This window comes from Trachypithecus francoisi, unplaced genomic scaffold (assembly GCF_009764315.1).
Source record: "Trachypithecus francoisi isolate TF-2019V2 unplaced genomic scaffold, Tfra_2.0 Lachesis_group9, whole genome shotgun sequence".
Classification (NCBI taxonomy): Eukaryota; Metazoa; Chordata; class Mammalia; order Primates; family Cercopithecidae; genus Trachypithecus; species Trachypithecus francoisi.
This window is the reverse complement of record NW_022681474.1, coordinates 930,928-949,454: the sequence shown is the minus strand read 5'-3', so window position 1 is coordinate 949,454 and position 18,527 is coordinate 930,928. Positions and strand designations below refer to the sequence as shown.

The 18,527-nt window shown below is 52.1% G+C and overlaps 1 protein-coding gene and 1 long non-coding RNA gene across 4 annotated transcripts in view; both read left to right on the top strand.

Annotated features, from left to right (window-relative positions):
- The window catches only part of INPP5A (inositol polyphosphate-5-phosphatase A), a 236,686-nt gene that overhangs the window by 74,793 nt on the left and 143,366 nt on the right, over nt 1-18,527 (top strand). The window lies entirely within an intron of this gene.
- LOC117082518 lies at nt 1,016-5,054 on the top strand. The gene is made up of 2 exons (XR_004436641.1): nt 1,016-4,041; nt 4,409-5,054. It is a non-coding gene; the product is annotated as an uncharacterized LOC117082518 (long non-coding RNA).

The window sequence follows — 18,527 nt, the reverse complement described above, 5'->3', positions numbered from 1 at the left end:
GGGCAGGGCTTTTGGAGGTGGACAGCAGCACCTGGTCGTTTCTGGAGACTCAGCCTTTATGAAAGACAATAGAGTCATTTGTAACGAAAAATAATGAATGATGGTTTGCTGTGTGCAGTGTGTCATTTTTCCTGGTTGCAAAACCGAATTTTCTTGGTTTTCTTGGAAGAAGCCTCTTCAGAAGGAAGAAATTTCAGTGACACTTAGAAAAGACAGTTCTCAAAAGTAAGATTTCAACCCCAATCCCCACTCTCATGCTTTTTTTAGCCTGACTTGGTTTCTTAGGCAGTCAGCCAGTTCAGCTGCTGCACGAGGGGACACGGGCTGGTGGGTTTCTGGCAGTGAGTGGGCCTCACCCAGGGCTGGATCAGACACCTGGTGGTCTCCATGATCAGAACCCACTGTGCCAGCAGCTCAAGGGCGAGGGATGGATGAGACGCCTTGACACTGGGCCTCTGACTGTTTTGGGTTTTTTAAAATCCTAGAGTTTCCATTATACAGTTATTTTATTTTTCAAAATAGCCTTGAACAAGTGGCTTTTATATACAGAAGAACTAAATATGACCTTCATGGTTTTTTAGAAACCTTTTCTGTAAAACTTGATCCCTGTGGAAAGTGCAGGAGACAGTGCAGAAAAGCCTGTGTGTGCCTCCGTCGCCAGCCCTGAGCACCCTCGACGCCTTGGGGATCCATGGCTTTCGAAGATTAGGTCCGGAACTCAGCCTGGCACCTGAGAGCTTGGCACGCCTTCTCAAGTCTTGAGTCCGCAGGCAGAGCCTGGCCAGCGCGGTGGCTTACGCCTGCAATCCTAGCACTTTGGGAGGCTGAAGCAGGCAGATCACTTGAGCTTGGGAGTTTGAGACCAGCCTGGCCAACATGATGAAACCCCGTCTTTACTAAAAATACAAAAAATTAGCCAGGCGTGGTGGTGGGCACCCGTAATCTCAGCTACTTGGGAGGCTGAGGCAGGAGAATCGCTTGAACCCAGGAGGCAGAGGTTGCAGTGAGCCGAGATCGCACCACTGTACTCCAGCCTGGGTGATGGAGTGAGACCTTGTCTCAAAAAGATAAATAGATAAACAAAGCTGCAGAGCCTGGGCTCACCCTGTGCTGGCCTCCTCAGCTGTCCTGTCCATCCGTCCAGATTCCGTCCTCTCTGAGAATCAGACTCACAGACTCATCACCAGGGGTTCCAGAATCTTCTCCATGTCAAGAGGGGCTCAGGCCCCAAACGCAAGAGCCAACCCCACTGCTGTCTTCAGAATGCTGTGGCCCCTCCCACTTTCCTGTGTTAACATCCTGCCCCCAAGGTGGCCTCAGGAGGCCTGGCTCTGGGCGCCGATGAGATCACAAGGAGAGGACTCCATCCCATGAATGTGATCAGTGCCCTGAAAGAAGAGGCTGAGAGCTGCCGCACCCCTTTTGTCCTGTGAGGACACTGCAAGAAGGCGCCGTCTGTGAGGAATGGACCGTCCTGGTGGAATGGGCTGGCCTCGCTCTTATCCTCCTAGTTTCAAGCGCCCTGTGGAGCACACGTCTGTGGCGTAGGCCCCACAGGCTGCGGTGTTTTGTTGGCGGCAGCCGGAGTGAAGAGAATGCCTTCCCGTGAAGCGTTCAGCGTTGGGTCAGCGTGGCGGGCCCGCAAAGAACACTTGCTGGGGGATGCCAGGCTGTACTCAGATGGAGGGATGGTACATGGGGCAAGAGGGAGCCTGAGTCTGGGCCTGGAGCTGCTGCCCTGTCCCCACAGTGGCCCGATCCATGTCTCGAGTTGCTCTGAATTCCTGACACTGTCTTCCGGCGGCCCGCAGCCCGTGGGCCACACTGGAGGTCTTCATTGCAGAAGCCTCCCATAGTCTTCCTTGCCTGTCTTCCAAGTGTGGTGTCTGGAACCAGCTCGGGATGCCGCTGCTGGTTTTAGCCTTTTCAACATGTGCACCCTAGAAGCACACGGGATGCTGTGTGAGGAAGACTTCTGCGGGGCTTTCGCACGGGACTTTTCTGGCCCACTGAGTTTCCTTTTAAACCCCCAGGCCTCTGGGGTGGAGGGTCCGGGCCGCTGCTCGGTGGAGCTGGAGGAAGTGGCTGCTGGGTGTGGGAAGGCTCCTGAACACTCGGAACCTGGAAGTTAATTGCGCTGTTTTGACCGAAGGGGTGGGATCCAGCCTGTATTCAATGCACAGCTTTGTGGCTGCATTTCTGCCCCTAGTGAAGCAGCTGGGCAGGCCCCTTTGCTGAAGCGCCCCGTCTTTGGGGTAGGAACCAGCCCTGCTGGGGAGTGGGCAGCTGGGACTGAGGTGGACACCCTTGCTCGAAGCCAAGAAGACCCAGGAGTAGGGGAGGGTGTCGAGGACAGAGTGGGCAGTGGGTTGGAGTGGGCACTGGGTTGGTGGAGGAGCTGATTGGAGACTGAAGGGCTGGGAGGCCCCGGGCTAGGGCGAAGGGATGTCTGCCACTCTAGGTGGCTGGGAGGCTTCTTGCCTCTTGCGATGCACTTTCGAGCGAAGCCCCGGCCTCAGCTGAGGGGATGCGACCTGCATGGCCTGGTGGGTCTGGCACCTGAGGCCCTGGGCCTGGGGAACAGGGGCCTCACCTCTTAGTGGTGGTGGGCTGCACCCTCTGTAGCTGCTGGTTCTGGGTCCTGTGGGGAGCGGTGTGGGATGGTCGTGTGCATCGTTTTAGGAGCATGTGTGTGAGTGTGAGGATGCCATGGCCAGTGGACATGCCTTCCTCCTGTCCCTGCAGTCACTGGAGGGGAAGCTTCTTGTCCTTAAGTCAGACCGGGAGGCAGATCGGCCCTGAAAGAGCCACAGTGTGGCAGGGGAGGCGGCTGCAGTGGGAGGTGCCTGTGCTTTGTTAGTTGTGAACCAGCATCCAAGGGAGGACCACAGTGGCAGATGTGCAGTGTGGGATACGTGGCGTGCAGGGATGCCTTGGGTGTGGTGTGGGGCATGTGGCATGCAGGGATACTGTGGGTGTGGTGTGGGGCATGTGGCATGCAGGGATGCTGTGGGTGTGGTGTGGGGCACGTGGCATGCAGGGATGCTGTGGGTGTGGTGTGGGGCACGTGGCATGCAGGGATGCTGTGGGTGTGGTGTGGGGCATGTGGCATGCAGGGATGCTGTGGGTGTGGTGTGAGGTATGTGGTATGGAGAACATGGTGGTGACGCAGGATGTGGTGATGTGGTGGTGATGTGGGACATGGTGGTGATGGGATGTGTGTGTGGGATGCTTTGGTCACATGGGACATGGTGTGTGGGACGTGGTGGTGACATAATGTGTGTTGGTGATAGGAGATGGGGTGGTAACATGGGATGTGGGGGTTGCAGTGGTGACGTGGGACATGATAGTGACATGGGACGTGGTGACGGGGTAAGGCCTGGTGGTGATGGAGGTGGTGTGGTGATGTGGCATGGAGGATGCAGTGTGAGGGACGTGATGGTGACATGGCGGTGATGTGTCATGTGGTGATGGGGAACGTGGCGTGGGGGATATGGGGTCCTGGCTCTCCTGTAGCTGTGGCCGGTGGCGAATGGCACCGTGCAGCAGGGAGGGAACTCAGCTTCAGGATGCAGGAGCTCCTGGGCAGTCTGTTCTGGGAGTGAGGATGTTTAGGGGTTGTGGAGCCATTGTGCGGGCCAGTTGCTTTGCTGGGCTGGTGGGGAGAGGCCATCTGAGGTCCTTGGAAGCAGTCTGGGTCTGTCTGCTCCCTGGGGTCAGATGTAGGCCGCTTCTGCAGCCTCAGCTCCATGTCCCAGCCCTGCCCGGCAGCCTTCACCTGTAGGAAGATTCTGCAGGCTCTCTCTCCCTCCATCATTGGGTGGCTCCTCAAATACCATGCCCTGGTTGGTGGCTGTGTTGATTCTTGGTCTCCCGGTGACAGAACTGAGGTGGGGAGCCACAAAGCCACATGCTGAGGCAGAGCCAGGACAGACCCTGCTTGGCCCTGGGCTCTGGCTCTTTGCAAGCCACTCAGCAGACAGTCCCCGCCCTCCAGAGCTCCTGTGCAGTGTGGCTCGAGGCAAAGCCACCCTGTGCTTTGTGCTTAATCTTTTTTTTTCATCTTTCCCTTGCGGTACTGTGTCTATAGCACCAGAATAAATTTTCTATCACCTATACTTTTATATTTGTGAATGATTTAGTATTTATATATTTATTTGGTAGTAGTATTGATTGGTTTTTGGGCTAGTGTTGGCTCAAGGTAATCAAATGATGTTGATATCTTCAACCAGCTCGGGATGCCGCTGCTGGTTTTAGCCTTTTCAACATGTGCACCCTAGAAGCACACGGGATGCTGTGTGAGGAAGACTTCTGCGGGGCTTTCGCACGGGACTTTTCTGGCCCACTGAGTTTCCTTTTAAACCCCCAGGCCTCTGGGGTGGAGGGTCCGGGCCGCTGCTCGGTGGAGCTGGGCCCATCTGCCTCCTGGTCTGATCTAAGGATAAGAAGCTTCCCCTCCGGTGACTGCAGGGATGAGAGGAAGGGATGTCCACCGGCCATGGGCGTGCTAATGCTCACACACACTCACTGCCGGAGTGAGAGGCGGTAGAGGACTCCTTTCCCAGAGGGAAGGTCTCCTGTGAGCCTGGCCTGGGACCTGAAGGGTATGAGGAGCGGCCATTACCTGCTCGTGTGGTGGGTGCCGATCTTGAGTCCTCAGACTGCAGGTGAGGTAGCCAGGACATCCATTGTGACCTTCGTCCTGTTGACAAAGACAGTACATGGAGTGATGGAGTGGAAGCTTCTGGCTGGCTGTACGTTGCTGCACCAAGCACCTGACTGCGTCTGGCGTGCTACGTGTGTGGACCAGCTGCCTGCCACACAGCAGTCTGAGGATACTGATCAAAGCAGAAAAGGATAAACATTCTTTCCTTCCCGAGTTCTACCTCTAGCGTGATGTACACCCCGTCGTATGTGTTTGCCTGCGTGGCTGTGGGCAGGTGTGTGGTCCACAAGTGGGGCATCCACAAGTGGGTAGCATCTACAGCTTACTCTCTCTGCCTTTTTTGTAAGCTGGGAAATCTTTCTATGTGGATTAATATATGCTGTCTATCTTAATAGCCTCAGAATATTTTATGATATGGTTAGGCCTTAATTTTTTAAAGTTGTTTTTCTGTTGGACTTTGAGGTAGTTTAAAGTTTGCTTATGGGTATGAGGATAAATTTTAAAACAGGATATAATGTTGATTATCATACAAATATAAAATGAATAGGCATTCACTTTAAATACCTATTTTTTTTGTTTTTTTTTTTTTGAAACAGAGTATCTCTCTGTCGCCCAGGCTGGAGTGCAATGACATGATCTCGGCTCACTGCAACCGCCGCCTCCTGGGTTCACACCATTCTCCTGCCTCAGCCTCCCGAGTAGCTGGGACTACAGGCGTCCACCACCACGCCTGGCTAATTTTTTTTGTATTTTAGTAGAGATGGAGCTTCACCGTGTTAGCTAGAATGGTCTCGATCTCCTGACCTTGTAATCCGCCTGCCTCAGCCTCCCAAAGTGCTGGGATTACAGGCGTGAGCCACCACACCCGGCCTAAAAATAGAGTTTTTAAATTGAGATAATAAATGTTGTTTATTGACCCAGTAAGATGTAGAACTGGTTCAAGGAGGAATCCAGAATATAGACAAATAGCTTCTCCCATCAGCAGTGCTGAAATGAGTGTGCTTCATGGATGCAAGGGTGGCACTGTCTACCGGGTCATGATCCATCACATCTGCTGGGCATTGTGCGTTTCTCTGGTCAAGAATCATTTCCATCATCGTCAGCTTTTAAACTCACAGAGTTGCAACATAACTCAGAGACAACTAAAGGTAGAGATAACCTATTTGGGTGGGCTAAATGGGGGCATTCTCATTTTTGCTCATTTTAAAGTCTCACAGTTTTTCCTGATGGTAATTTTGAGAATAATGTGATAGGCAGGGTCTGTTTCCAGTTAACGTGGAAGGATAGTATATTAGGCCATTCTTGCTTTGCTATAAAGAAATACCTGAGACTGGGTAATTTGTGAAGGAAAGAGGTTTAATTGGCTCACGGTTCGCAGGAAGTGCAGGAAGCTTAGTGCTGACACCTGATCAGGCCTTGGAGGCCTCATGAAATTTTTAGTCAGGCAGGAGGCAAAGGGGGAGTAGCCATGCCACACACTGAAAGCGAGAGCGAGAGAGAGAGAGTGGGGATGAAGTGTACACACTTTCAAATGACCAGACTTCATCTGAACTCCGAGTAAGAACTCACTTATCAGCAAGGGGATGGTCCAGTCCATTCAGGAGGCATCTGTCCCCATGATCCAAACACCTCCTACCAGGTTCCACCTGTACCACTGGGATTTGGGTGGGGACAGATGGACAAACTGTATCATTCTGCCCTAGCCCCTCCCAGATCTCATGTTCTTCTCAAATTTCAAAATACAATCATCCCTTCTCAGTAGTCCCCCCAGAGTCTTGACTCATTCCTGCATTACCTCAGAAGTCCCACGTCTGATGACTTCTCTGAGACAAAGCATATCCTTTCCACCTATGAGCCTGCAAAGTCAAAAACAAGTTATTTACTCCCAAGATACAATGGGGATATGCGTATTGGGTAAACATTCCTGCTTCAAAAGGGAGAAATTAGCCAAAAGAAATGGGCTGTAGCCCTCAGGCAAGTTGGAAACCCGGTAGGACAGCTGTTAAATCTTCAAGCTCCAAAAAATCCCCTTGGATTCTGTGTCCCACACTCGGGGCGCACAGGCTCAAGGGGTGGGCTTCCAAGGCCTTGACCAGCTCTGCCTTGTGGCTTTGCAGGGTTCAGCCCCCAGGACGGCTGTCGTGAGTTGGAGTTGAATGCCTATGGCTTTTCCAGGCACAGGGTACAAGCTGCCAGCGGATATACCATTTTGGGATCTGGAGAATGGATGGCGGCCCCTTCTCACAGGTCCACTATGCGGTGCTCCACTGGGGTCTCTCTGGGAACTTTGACCCTACGTTTCCTCTTGACACTGCCCCACAGAGGTTCTGAGAGGGCTCAACCCCTGCAGCGGGCTTTTGCCTGGGCACCTAGGCTTTCTTATACGTCCTGTTACCCAGGCTGGAGTGCAATGGCATGATCTCAGCTCACTGCAACTTCTGTCTCCCAGGTTCAAATGATTCTCCTGCCTCAGCCTCCTGAGTAGCTGGGATTACAGGCATGCACCACCATGCCTGGCTAATTTGTGTGTTTTTACTAGAGACGGGCTTTCACCATATTGCCCAGGCTTGTCTTGAACTCCTGACCTCAAGTGATTCACCCACCTTGGGTGCTGGGATTACGGGTGTGAGCCACTGCACCTGGCCAGCATTCTTCACTCTTTCTTTCTGTGCACCTACAGGCTTAACACACGGTCTTGTGTTTTTCAAAGTGGCAGCCTGGGCTGTATCTGGGCCCCTCTGAGCTGAGGCTGGAGCTGGAACAGCCTAGATATGGGGAGCAGTGACCTGAAGCCGCACAGGACAGCAGGGTCCTGGGCCTGGCCCCATGAAACCATTATTTCCTCCTAGGCCTCAGGACCTGTGATGGGAGAAGCTGCCACAAAGGTCCCTGAAATGCCTTCAAGGCCCTTTTTCATTGTCTCATCTGTTGGCACTTGACTCCTTTTTAGTTATGCAACTGTCTCTAGCAAGTGGTTGCTTTACAGCCTTCTTGAATTTCTTTCCTGAAAAAGCTTTTTCTTTCTTTGCTACATGGCCAGGCTGCAAAGTTTTCAAACGTTTATGCTCTGCTTCCCTTTTATATGTAAGTTCCAACTGTAAGTCATTTCTTTGCTCCCACATCTGAGTATAGGCTGTTAGAAGCAGCCAGACCACATCTTTCTTTTTTTTTTTTTATTTTTTATTTTTTATTTTTTATTTTTTGAGGCGGAGTCTCGCTCTGTCGCCCGGACTGGAGTGCAGTGGCCAGATCTCAGCTCACTGCAAGCTCCGCCTCCCAGGTTTACGCCATTCTCCTGCCTCAGCCTCCCCAGTAGCTGGGACTACAGGCGCCCGCCACCTCGCCCGGCTAGTTTTTTTTGTATTTTTAGTAGAGACGGGGTTTCACTGTGTTAGCCAGGATGGTCTCGATCTCCTGACCAAGTGATCCGCCCGTCTCGGCCTCCCAAAGTGCTGGGATTACAGGCTTGAGCCACCGCGCCCGGCCTGGACCACATCTTTCTTGAGCACTTTGCTGCTTAGAAATTTCTTCCATCAGATACCCTAAATCATCACTCTTTGGTTCAAATTTCCACTGATCCCTAGAGCATAAACAGAATGCAGCCAAGTTCTTTGCTAAAACATATCGTGGGTTATGGGAATATTAATATAAAGGGAATATTAATATAATTTATGCCAATAAACTTGAAATTTTATATGAAAGAAACTTTTTTCTTGAAAAACAAAAGTATCAAGAAGAAATAATGAACTCAATAGTCCTATATCTATTCAATTAAAATTTTGCCCATTACTTTTCCACAAAAACTCTCCCAGCCCAGATCACTTCACTGGTGAATTCTATATTTAAACAAGAAACAATAGAAATTCTACAGAGACTTTGAAAGAAGATTGAGTCACAGATGATGCTTTTTGAATTATTCTGTGATGTGAACACTAGAAAAATACAGACCAATATTCCCCGTGAAAATAAATGCAAAAATTCTTTTAAATGTTGTAAATCAAGGGATGCAAGCCTGGTTTAACATTCAAGAATCAATCAACAGAATTTACCACGTCAACTGATTGAGGAAGAAAAGCCAGGTGATCATCTCAACAGATGCAGAAAAAGCATTTGACACAATGCTGTAACCATTTCTGATAAAAACTCTTCGCAAACTAGAAATAGAAAAGAGCATTCTCAGCCTATGAAGGGCTTCTACAGGACCCCACAGCTCATGCCGCACTTAAACTGTGATAGAGGAAATGCTTATTTAGCTGAAGACTGGAACAGGGCAAGGCTGATCTTACTTCTCCCATGCACTCAAGCACTTGATACTCAAGCACTCAGCCAGCATAACAGGACAAGAAAGTGTGAACCCACCATGTTGGAGACAGGTCCCAACCAATTTAGAAATTTTATTTTGCCAAGGTTAAGAATACTCCTGTGGCACAGCCTGAGGAGGTTCTGATGACGTTGCCTGAGGTGACTGGGGCACAGCTTGATGTTACACATTTTAGGGAGACATGAGACATCAGTGTGTGTTCATGTGCATTGGTTTGTTCTGGATAGGTGGGGCCGCTTAAAGCAGGGGAGGGGGCTTTCAGGTCACAGGGAGATAAGAGACAAAGAGTTGTAGTCTTTTGAGTCTCTGATTAGCCTTTTACTGAATACACAGTTTACACGTGAGGGAGTAGAGGAATAATCACTTATGCCTTAGTCTGGCTCGCTGGAGCAATAGGGCAGAGGAAGCCATCAGTCATGCATTTGTCTCAGGGGACCTCAGAGGGATGACTTTGAGTTCTGTCTGCCCTTTGTCCATAATGAATTACCTTGTGGGCAAATCGTGAGTGGGGAAGGCCTTTTTTTTTTTTTTTTTTAAATCTGTGTAGCTCTCTTATAAAGGAATAAAATAGGAGGCAGGTTTGCCTCACGCAGTTCCTAGCTTAACTTTTCCCATTGGCTTAGTGGTTCTGTGTTCCCAAGATTTATTTCCCTTTCATAAAAGGAAACAAAAGTCATACAGATTTGAAAGCAAGAAATAGAACTGTATTGGTAGAAGACATGGTGGACTATTTAGAAAAACTTAAGGAATCCGTAAAACTTTACTATTACTATTAAGTGGATTTATTTAGTTTTCAACATACAAAGTCAGTATGAAAACATTTTGTTTACATTAGCTATCAGTAATTGGAAACTTAATTTAAAAAATATTTACAATAGCAGTAAAATGAAATACTTGGGTATAAGTTGATAAAATATGTCAATGTCTCTATACTGAAAACTATGAAACACTGATGAAAGAATCAGAGAAGATGTAAAGAACTTGAGAAATATACCATGTTCATGGATTGGAAAACTCAGTGACATTGACATGTTAATTCTCCACTAACCAGTTTACTGAGTTGTGCAGTTGCAGCCAAAATCTCAGCAGGAATTTTTTTTTCTTTTGTAGAAGTCTATAAGGCTATTCTAACATATACATGGGAAAGCAAAAGAACTAGAATAGCCAGAACAGTTAAAAACTAACAACATACTAATGTTTGGGGTCTTATATTCAGATTTCAAGACATACCATGAAGCTGCGGCAGTCATGACAGTGTGCTCTTTGTCAAAGCACAGAAACACAGATTAGTGGAACGGAAAGAGGTTAAGAACTGGACTCGCACATACAGTTATGATTGACCAGGGGGTAAAGGCAGTTTGTTAAAGAACAGTTTTTTTCAACAAATTGTGCGGGAACAATAGGACATCCATATGCAAAAAGTTGATAATTTTAATATTTTATACCATACACAAAAATTAACTCAAAATGGATCTTAGAGCTAAATATAAATCTTAAAAAGTACAAAAGTTCTAGAAGGAAACTTAAGAGAATATCTTTTTAACCTTGGATTAGGCAGAGATTTCTTAGATGCAACAGCAAAATCACAATTAATAAAAGAAAAGGATTGGCAAATTCGAATTTATCATAATTAGGAACTTCTGCTCTTTGTTAAGACACTGTGAAAAGAATGAAAAGACATGTCACAGATTGGAGGAAAATATTTGCAAATTACATATTTGATGAAGGACTTGTATCTAGAATATACAAAGAACTCTGAAAAGCCAATAATAAGAAAGCAAAGAACCCAATTTTAAAATAAGCAAAAGATTTAGATACTACACCAAAGAAGAGAACACAGATGGCAAATAAGTGCATGAGATGGTGCTCAACATCAGTATCTTTCAGGAAATGCAGATCACAGCAGCATAATCAGTGTGTGCCTATTAGACTGGCTAAAATTAGATTGACTGTAAAAACAGTACAAAAACCCTGGCAATACTCAGTGCTGATGAAGACGCAGGGCCACCGGAAGTCCTGTTCCTGCTGCTGGCCCTGCAGATCCGTATGGCCATTGGGGAATCTGTCATTTCTTACTAAGTTGGGCATGTGGCTACCCCGTGACCCACGCACCTCGCTCCTGCTCACCAGCTGACATGATGGTGCATGTTCACGCGGAAGCCTGAAGCAAGGGTTCACAGCTGCTTCACCTGTGATCCCCGCCTCCGCTGTGTGGTTCCATTTCTGGGTCACGTGGAAGGAGGTGACTGTGGGTGCAGGAATGAGTGGTCCTTGCAGGGACCTGGGGTCTTTGGAGGAGTTTGAAGTGTGAGCTGGCTGTTTTGGCTGTGGCACCGCCGCCTACTCACTGGTGCATCTGCACTTCACACTGGTGTCTGTGCCTCACACGGGCGCGTCTGCACTTGGGGAATGTGCGTCTCCCTTTGGCAGCTCCTGCCTTCTATGCGGTTCCTCCCATTCCCACCTGTTTGGTGCCTGGGATGTAGGCCATGGTCTCTGCCCGTTCAGCACCCCCATACATGCTCAGGACTCCCCACCTTTCTGTTCAAACCCAAACCCCTCCTTTCCTTCTAGGCTCTTGGTTCCAGCTGCCTGGATGCCCTGTGGCCTGCCAGACTTAGAATGTCCGGAGGGACTTCTCTGTCCTCTGCTCCACACCCCACCCCGTGCCACCTTCAGAGGCTCCCGGCATCTGGCATTGGTCACTGTCCCTGCTGCCACCCTACCCATGCCACAGTCCACGCTCCTTGTTTGGTTGCAGGGCCTCCCACTCCTGCCTCAGTTTTTCTCACAGGCTGAGCCTTGGAGGGAGGCCCTGCCACCTTCCTCTTTCCCTCCCTCCCTCCCTCCCTCCCTCCAGCTGGCCTTGCTCTGCCACCTCAGGACCTCGCACAGGCCGCCACTCCCTCTGACGGCACCTTTGCTCCCTCGCTGTCCCTGTCTTGTCCCTCATGTGGCTCAACCCAAGGCTTCCCCCCACATCCCACCCCACACCCGCTCTCGGCAGGATCTTTCTCTGTGGCCGTGTCTTTCTCAATGACTGCATGATTCCCCTGGCTTCTGAGTCAGCGCCTGGGTTAGGGAGGGAGGCGGTCAGTAGATATTCTTGTCTTGATTTGAGATCTCCCAAAACACACCCCAGGCAGGATTCCAGTGAAAGCAGTTGAGCTGGGAGGTGCAGGAAAAACCAGTTGGGGAGTGGGTGGATGAGACTAGGAGGGGAGGCTTTGGGGGCCCCTGGAGGCACAGGGGTCTCAGACTGGCCGGCAGCTCGCCGAGGGGCACTGAAGGGCAGACCTGGGGACATGGGAGCCTCTGCTGCAGGGGGCAAGGGGTGACCGCCGGCCAGTCCTGAGGCTTCTTGACCAAGGTCAGGCTCTGTGACTCTAAATTCCTTTCTTTGTGCCTTAGCCCTGGGCATTGCAGAGCAGGGGGTTCTGGGGGGGAAGTGCCCTCCTGCCTGGCCTGGCTTCACAGTCACGCGAGGCTGCTTCTCTGCAAGGGCTGGCAGGACCTCTGTGTGTGTGTGTGTGTGTGTGAGTGTGTGTGTGTCCAGTGTTTGTAGACTTGAGGTTGTTTATACACAGTAAAATGTATTGATCTTTGGTGCACGTTTCTTCGATTTTGACAAATGCGCACACCTACATGGTGCCCGCCCCGACGTGATGGGGAATTCCATCTTCCTCTTCCTTGCTTCCCTGCCCCTCGGGTACCACAGATCCGTTTTGCCCAGTCTGGAACGTCACACGCTGAGACCTAGGGAACGTGGCGGTGCCCGCCGGCTTTCCCTGTGCAAGTGTGTGGAGCCAATTCCGTGCTGTTGCACACTGTGGCTCAGTGCTGTCATCACGAGCACTGGTCCTGGATCCTGCTGCATGGGGCCCGCTCTGCCCTCCCCACTCTCCCCTCGGTGACGCCTGGGCTATGTCAGGTTCGCCTGGTGAGTAAAGCTGCTATGGATGTGGATGCACGGGCTTCCTGGGGCGCACACCTTCATTCTGCCTAGGTCCATTCCTCAGGGAGACTGTTGGCTGTAGGGTGGGCGTGTGTTGAAGGCTTCAAGGAACTGCCCAGGTGAGGCAGCTGGTCACGCCTGCAGCCAGTAGGTGGGAGTCCTGGTGGCTCCACGCATCTCCCTGGCCACATTTGGTGCTGTCCTTTGCGTTTCGGTTCCCTGACACCGCTAAGTGCCTCGTGGCAATATACAGTTGTGGGAGCTGGTATGTTCAAAATCGCCAGGCTGTGCAATTCTTTCTCTCTGTTCTGAAATGAGATTTTGTGGGTGTACACAGAGCCCTCTGTCAACATCTACAAGGTGGATTTTGGTGTTCATTTTAGCCAGCACTTAGATTCTTTATGGACAGATTGTCAAGGCTTTTGGAATGCACACATTAGCAGTCTGCTGTGCCCTGTGGACAGCCCGAGCTCACAGCAGTGCAGGCGGTCCTGCGGCGACTGTGGCAGGCCCCGGGTTGGCTCCGTGTGAGGCCCTCCCAGCTCATGCCCCACTGCCCTCGAGGGGTCGCTTGTTCTGCTAGAGTCTGTGTGACTGCAGTTTGGCCCTGTATTTGGCACTGAGGCGGGTGGGTGTCGTAGACCAAATTGTGTCCCCCAAGTTCAGAGGTTGCACTCTGACCCTCAGTGTAATGGTATTGGGGGGTGGGCCCTTTGGGAGGCGGTGGGGTGAGATGAGGTTGTAGGGTGGGCCCCCGGGATGGGTTGGGTGCCCTTACAAGAAGGGACACGGGATCAGGCTCTCTCCACAGGGCACAGAGGCAGCTCTGCGAGCCAGGAAGGACCCTTACCAGGAACCAAACCGCCCGCTCCTTGGCCTCAGACTTCCAGCTCCAGAACTTCAAGAAATACCTACCTGTCTTGTTTAGACTGCCTGGTCTGCGGCATTTTGTGATGGATCCTGAGCTGACCGAGGCAGGGGCTATGGGTGGACAGGCTGGGAATACCTCACCTGGGTGCTCCCAGGAGGCTTCACGGGGAGACCGGGGCCGGGAGCTGCTGCTGGCTCCACACCTGTCCTGAGAGGGTCTGTCCTGGCCACTGAGCAAGTGGGTCTGGAGGGCAGTGGGGCTGGCGGTGCTGGGCGTGGCTCCCAAGATGCATGCAGCTGTCCTCAGTGGCTGCCTTGCCCAGCAGCATCCCTGCCAGAAGTGGGTGCTTTGAGGGCCAGTGCCTGGTCTGTCCCTACTTCCTCTGCGTCCCCGGCTGCCAGCCACATGCAGCAGATGACAGTGAAATGAACGAGGGAGTGAAAGGTGAAAGGGATGCCTTCCAGGAATCGTGGTGAAAGCTTAGCGAGCGCGGTGTGGTCCGGGGCTGGGCGCTGTGAGATGGCTGGGATTGTAGTGAGAGGTGAGACAGGATGCAGACGGACAGATGCCGCAGGGCCTTCTCTTCCCTGTGAAAAGCTTCAGCCTTTCTTCATCCTCAGGGTAACGGCGGCCATGGACGGTCAGATTTGTGAGGACCCTTGGTTGGAGTATGGGAAACCGGGAGGGATGGGGCTGTGGAGAGACAGCCGTGTGGGAGGTGCCCAGGCTGGAGTGGCAGCGTTGGGTGTGGAGAGAAACTGGAGATAAGGGATGCGCATCTGAGTCAGGGACTTTGTTGCTGATGTTGATATATCTTCCTGGTTGCCATTGCCTGGGAGGGTGTTTACAGCACAGCACTCTGATCAGCAGCTGCGGATCTGCTCTTGGTGAAGAGCAACCGTTAGGCTCAAGTGTGGAAATTAACCGCAAACCAGATTCTGAAAGCAGACCTCCCGCCGGTGGTCTGGTCTGTGGAGGACAGTGTGATCCTTGTCTGCCTGATGCAGCTCAGGCCCGTGCCTACCAGCTCAGTAAGGGCCGGTGTGGCTGAGAGCCCATCGTGGACCCTGGGAGGAGGCTGACGGGAGGCTCCCCTTTCTGGGCTGCATAACCTCGCTGCCCCCACTTCCTCGTGAGCGTGCACCCATGGCTGGCGATGACTGTGAGGAGTGACGGAGTGAATTCCAGCTGCTGTGAGGGCCTGGAGCCCTGTGTCCTGTGGTGACCGCCCCCCTCTCCCTCCAGATGGGCTCTGGGGGTGTGTGAGGGAGACGCAGAAGGAAACGTAGCTGTTTATTTCCTTTCCAGATGGGGAAGGCTTTTCTGAACTCCACATCATTGAAGGAATTTATAGAGGCAAAGACTGGTGGATGTGAGTGAATGAAACTGGCAGGACTTTTCTTAGGCTCTTAGAGTTTAATGTGATTAAAAGGCAGACTGGGAATACATTTTTGAAAACAGCCATAGGCTAGTTTAACAATTTTCATAAAGAGTTCTTATGAATGAAAAAGAACATGTAAAATTCCAATAGAAAGATGGTCAAAAGCTTCTCTTTGAATCTAGCCCAGCCCCATCCAATAGAAATGGTGTGTAAAGTGCGTGTATCGTTTCAAAGTTTGAAGAGCCACATTTTAAAGAGCAAAAAGGAATAGGTTAAATTATTTTAATAGTAGATTTTATTTCACCCAGTGTATCTAGAATGTTACCATTTCAACATGTAATCAGTAGACAGTTATTAACGAGACATGTTATCTGTTTTTGTGTGGCCTTCAGAACTGGGTGTGTTTGACACTGAGCCGTGGCCGCACAGATGGCAGGAGCGAGGGGAGGCAGCTGCCAGGCAGTGCCCCCTCCTTGCCTGCAGCTGAAGCAGCACCCTGGCATCCCCATTCTTGGCCTCTGGTGCCAAGGGTGGGTCTGTTTGGCTGCCTGACGTGCATGCCCAGCACTGCAGATGGGGGCTCCTCTTTAAGGTACCTGGTGATGTACCACAGTGGCCTCAGACTAGCTCTTGCCCTCTGACCCCAGCCCTCCACTCCTAAGCAGAGCTCCCGAAACAGACTCTGCGTGCGGGAGCCCAGCTCTGTCGCAGGGCAGTGCGCAGCCTGCCTGCTCGACGTCAGGTGACGAGTGGCCCCTCCTCTCGAGCCAGGGCCCGCAGCTGTGCAGTGTCTTCATAAACGCTCAGTGACTCAGGAAAGTGGCTGAAGATAAAAATCTCATCGTACATCTTTGAAGAGAGTTGTGTTACGTTCGCATGCATAGCGGAAGATTGGCTCTGGGGCAACAGGAGACCTGAACAGAAGGTTCTTCTGTGTCCTCTTTTTCCAGAAGTCTCCGGGGTGGCTCCGGGGTCGGTGCTGGTGGCTGTGGAATGAGTGCTCACTGGCTGCCACGTGGTCTGGCCCTTCCCTCGCATGGTGTGGACAGCCCTGTGCTGCGGCTGCTCTCCACACGCGTTCCACACGTGAGCGTCCACGAGTGGCGGGTATCCACAAGGGAATGCTGTGCACGATGGCTGGGTGGCTTTTGGGGAAGCCATCCTCCAGGGGAAGGCATCCATGAGGGAGGGTGTCCTCTAGGAAAAGGCGTCCGTGAGCGGAGGGTATCCATGAGGTAGGGTGTCCACAAGGGCAGGGTGTCCTCCACACGAAACCAGCCTCCAGGGGAAGCTGCCCTCCAGAGAAAGACAATCATAAGGGGAAAGTGTCCACGAGGGGAAGTCATGCCTAAGGGGAAGGCACCCAAGAGGGGAGGGCATTCTTCAGGGGAGGGTGTTCTTGAGGGGAAGGCGCTCTGGAGGGAAGTCATCCTCGAGGGAAAAGCATCCTCCAGGGGAAGGTGGCATCCATGAGGGAAAGGTGTTCATGGAGGAGGGCGACCTCGTAGGGTACCCTCCAGGGAAAGACGTCCTGCAGGGAAAGGCATCTATGAGGGGATGACGTCCTGCAGGGAAAGGCATCCATGAGGGGATGACGTCCTGCAGGGAAAGGCATCTATGAGGGGAAGGCGTCCATGAGGGGAAGCCATCCTCCAGGGATATGTGTCTATGAGGGGAGGGCGTCCTCTAGGGAAAGGCATTCGTGATGAGAGGGCGTCCTTGAGGACAAGGCACCCATGAGGGGAAGGATTTCATGAGGGGAAGGTGTCCACGAGGGGAAGATGTCTATGAGGGAAAGGCGCCCACAAGGGGAAGGTGTCCATGAAGGGAGGGTGTCCTTGAGGAACAGTTGTCTATGAGGGAAAGGCATCCATGAGGGAAAGGCATCCATGATGAGAGGGCATCCTTGAGGAAAAGAAGTCTATGTGGGAAACATGTCCATGAGGGCAGGGCGTCCATGAGGGCAGGGCGTCCATGGGAGAAAGGCATCCATGAGGGGAGGACGTCCTCAAGAGCAAGGCATCCTTCAGGGAAAGGTGTGCATGAGGGGAAGATATCCATGAGGACAGGGTGTCCATGAGGGGAGGGCGTCCATGAGGAAAAGGTGTCCGTCCATGAGGGAGAGGCGTCCATGAGGAAAAGGCGTCCATGAGGGACAGATGTCCATGAGGGAGAGGCGTCCATGAGGGAAAGGTGTCCATGAGGAAAAGGCGTCCATGAGGAAAAGGCGTCCATGAGGGAGAGGCGTCCATGAGGGAAAGGCGTCCATGAGGGAGAGGCGTCCATGAGGGAAAGGCGTCCATGAGGGACAGATGTCCATGAAGAAAAGGCGTCCATGAGGGAAAGGCGTCCATGAGGGAAAGGCGTCCATGAGGGAGTGCGTCCATGATGGGAGGACGTCCATGAGGGGAGGCTGTCTTTGATGGAAAGGTGTCTGCAAGGGGAAGGCGTCTGTGGGTTTTCGGCAGCACAGCCGAGCAGAGGACGCAGTGAGAACCCGGGGTCCTGTGAATCCCGGGAAGGGACGGGGAGACAGAGGTGTCTGAGGAGCCTGTGGAGCCAAGAGGCAAGCTTTGGGGGGTGGGGGCCTTGTGGAAAGGGGGAACTGGGAAGGTCGGAGGGGAGAAACAATCATCAGGGCACTGAGACGGGGAGCCAGGAGCTGAGTCAGTGGCTTTATGAGGCTCTTCATACTTTGGGTCCCCTTGCCCTTCTCCAGATGGGCTGAAGGGTCAGGGATCGCTTCAGTCCCTGCGGGAGCTTGCCGTGGCCAGAGTGAGAAAGGGCTGTCGTGAAAATCTGCATGGCAGCTGGCCTTGCGAAAGAGGCTTCCAGAAGGTGTTCTTTTATGTGATGCCTGCGAGGCCGCAGTTGCTGTTACCATCATGGAAGCCAGGCCAGGGTGGGGGAGCGGGTGGGGCCTTGGTCGCACCTGCTGTGACCCTGGACTTAACCTTGCCCTGCCTTGTGCGGCGGTGGGGGGTGCGGGGTGGTGCGGGGGCGGGGGGAGGAGGGGGAAACGTGCTTCTTAAACTAGAACTGATTTGCAGGAGGTTCGATGGCCCAAGCCAGGACTTTGTTCGGGTTAGAGCCCTGCGTTTCCATCTCTGCCTGTGGTGTCTCCAGCAGCAGCTTCTGGCTCCATCGGCAGATTTGCTTAAGTCACTTGCCCTGTCTCTGGGGGAGAGGCTGCTGCGTGTGGTTGGCGTGGTAGAACCTGCGGTCTCCCCCAGAAAACTCCAGGCTGTGCTTGGGTGGGGCCCGCTGGGTCCCACACCCCTCCCCATGGCAGGGCTAAGGAAAGGCAGCTCCAGATCACACAGGCTGTCCAGG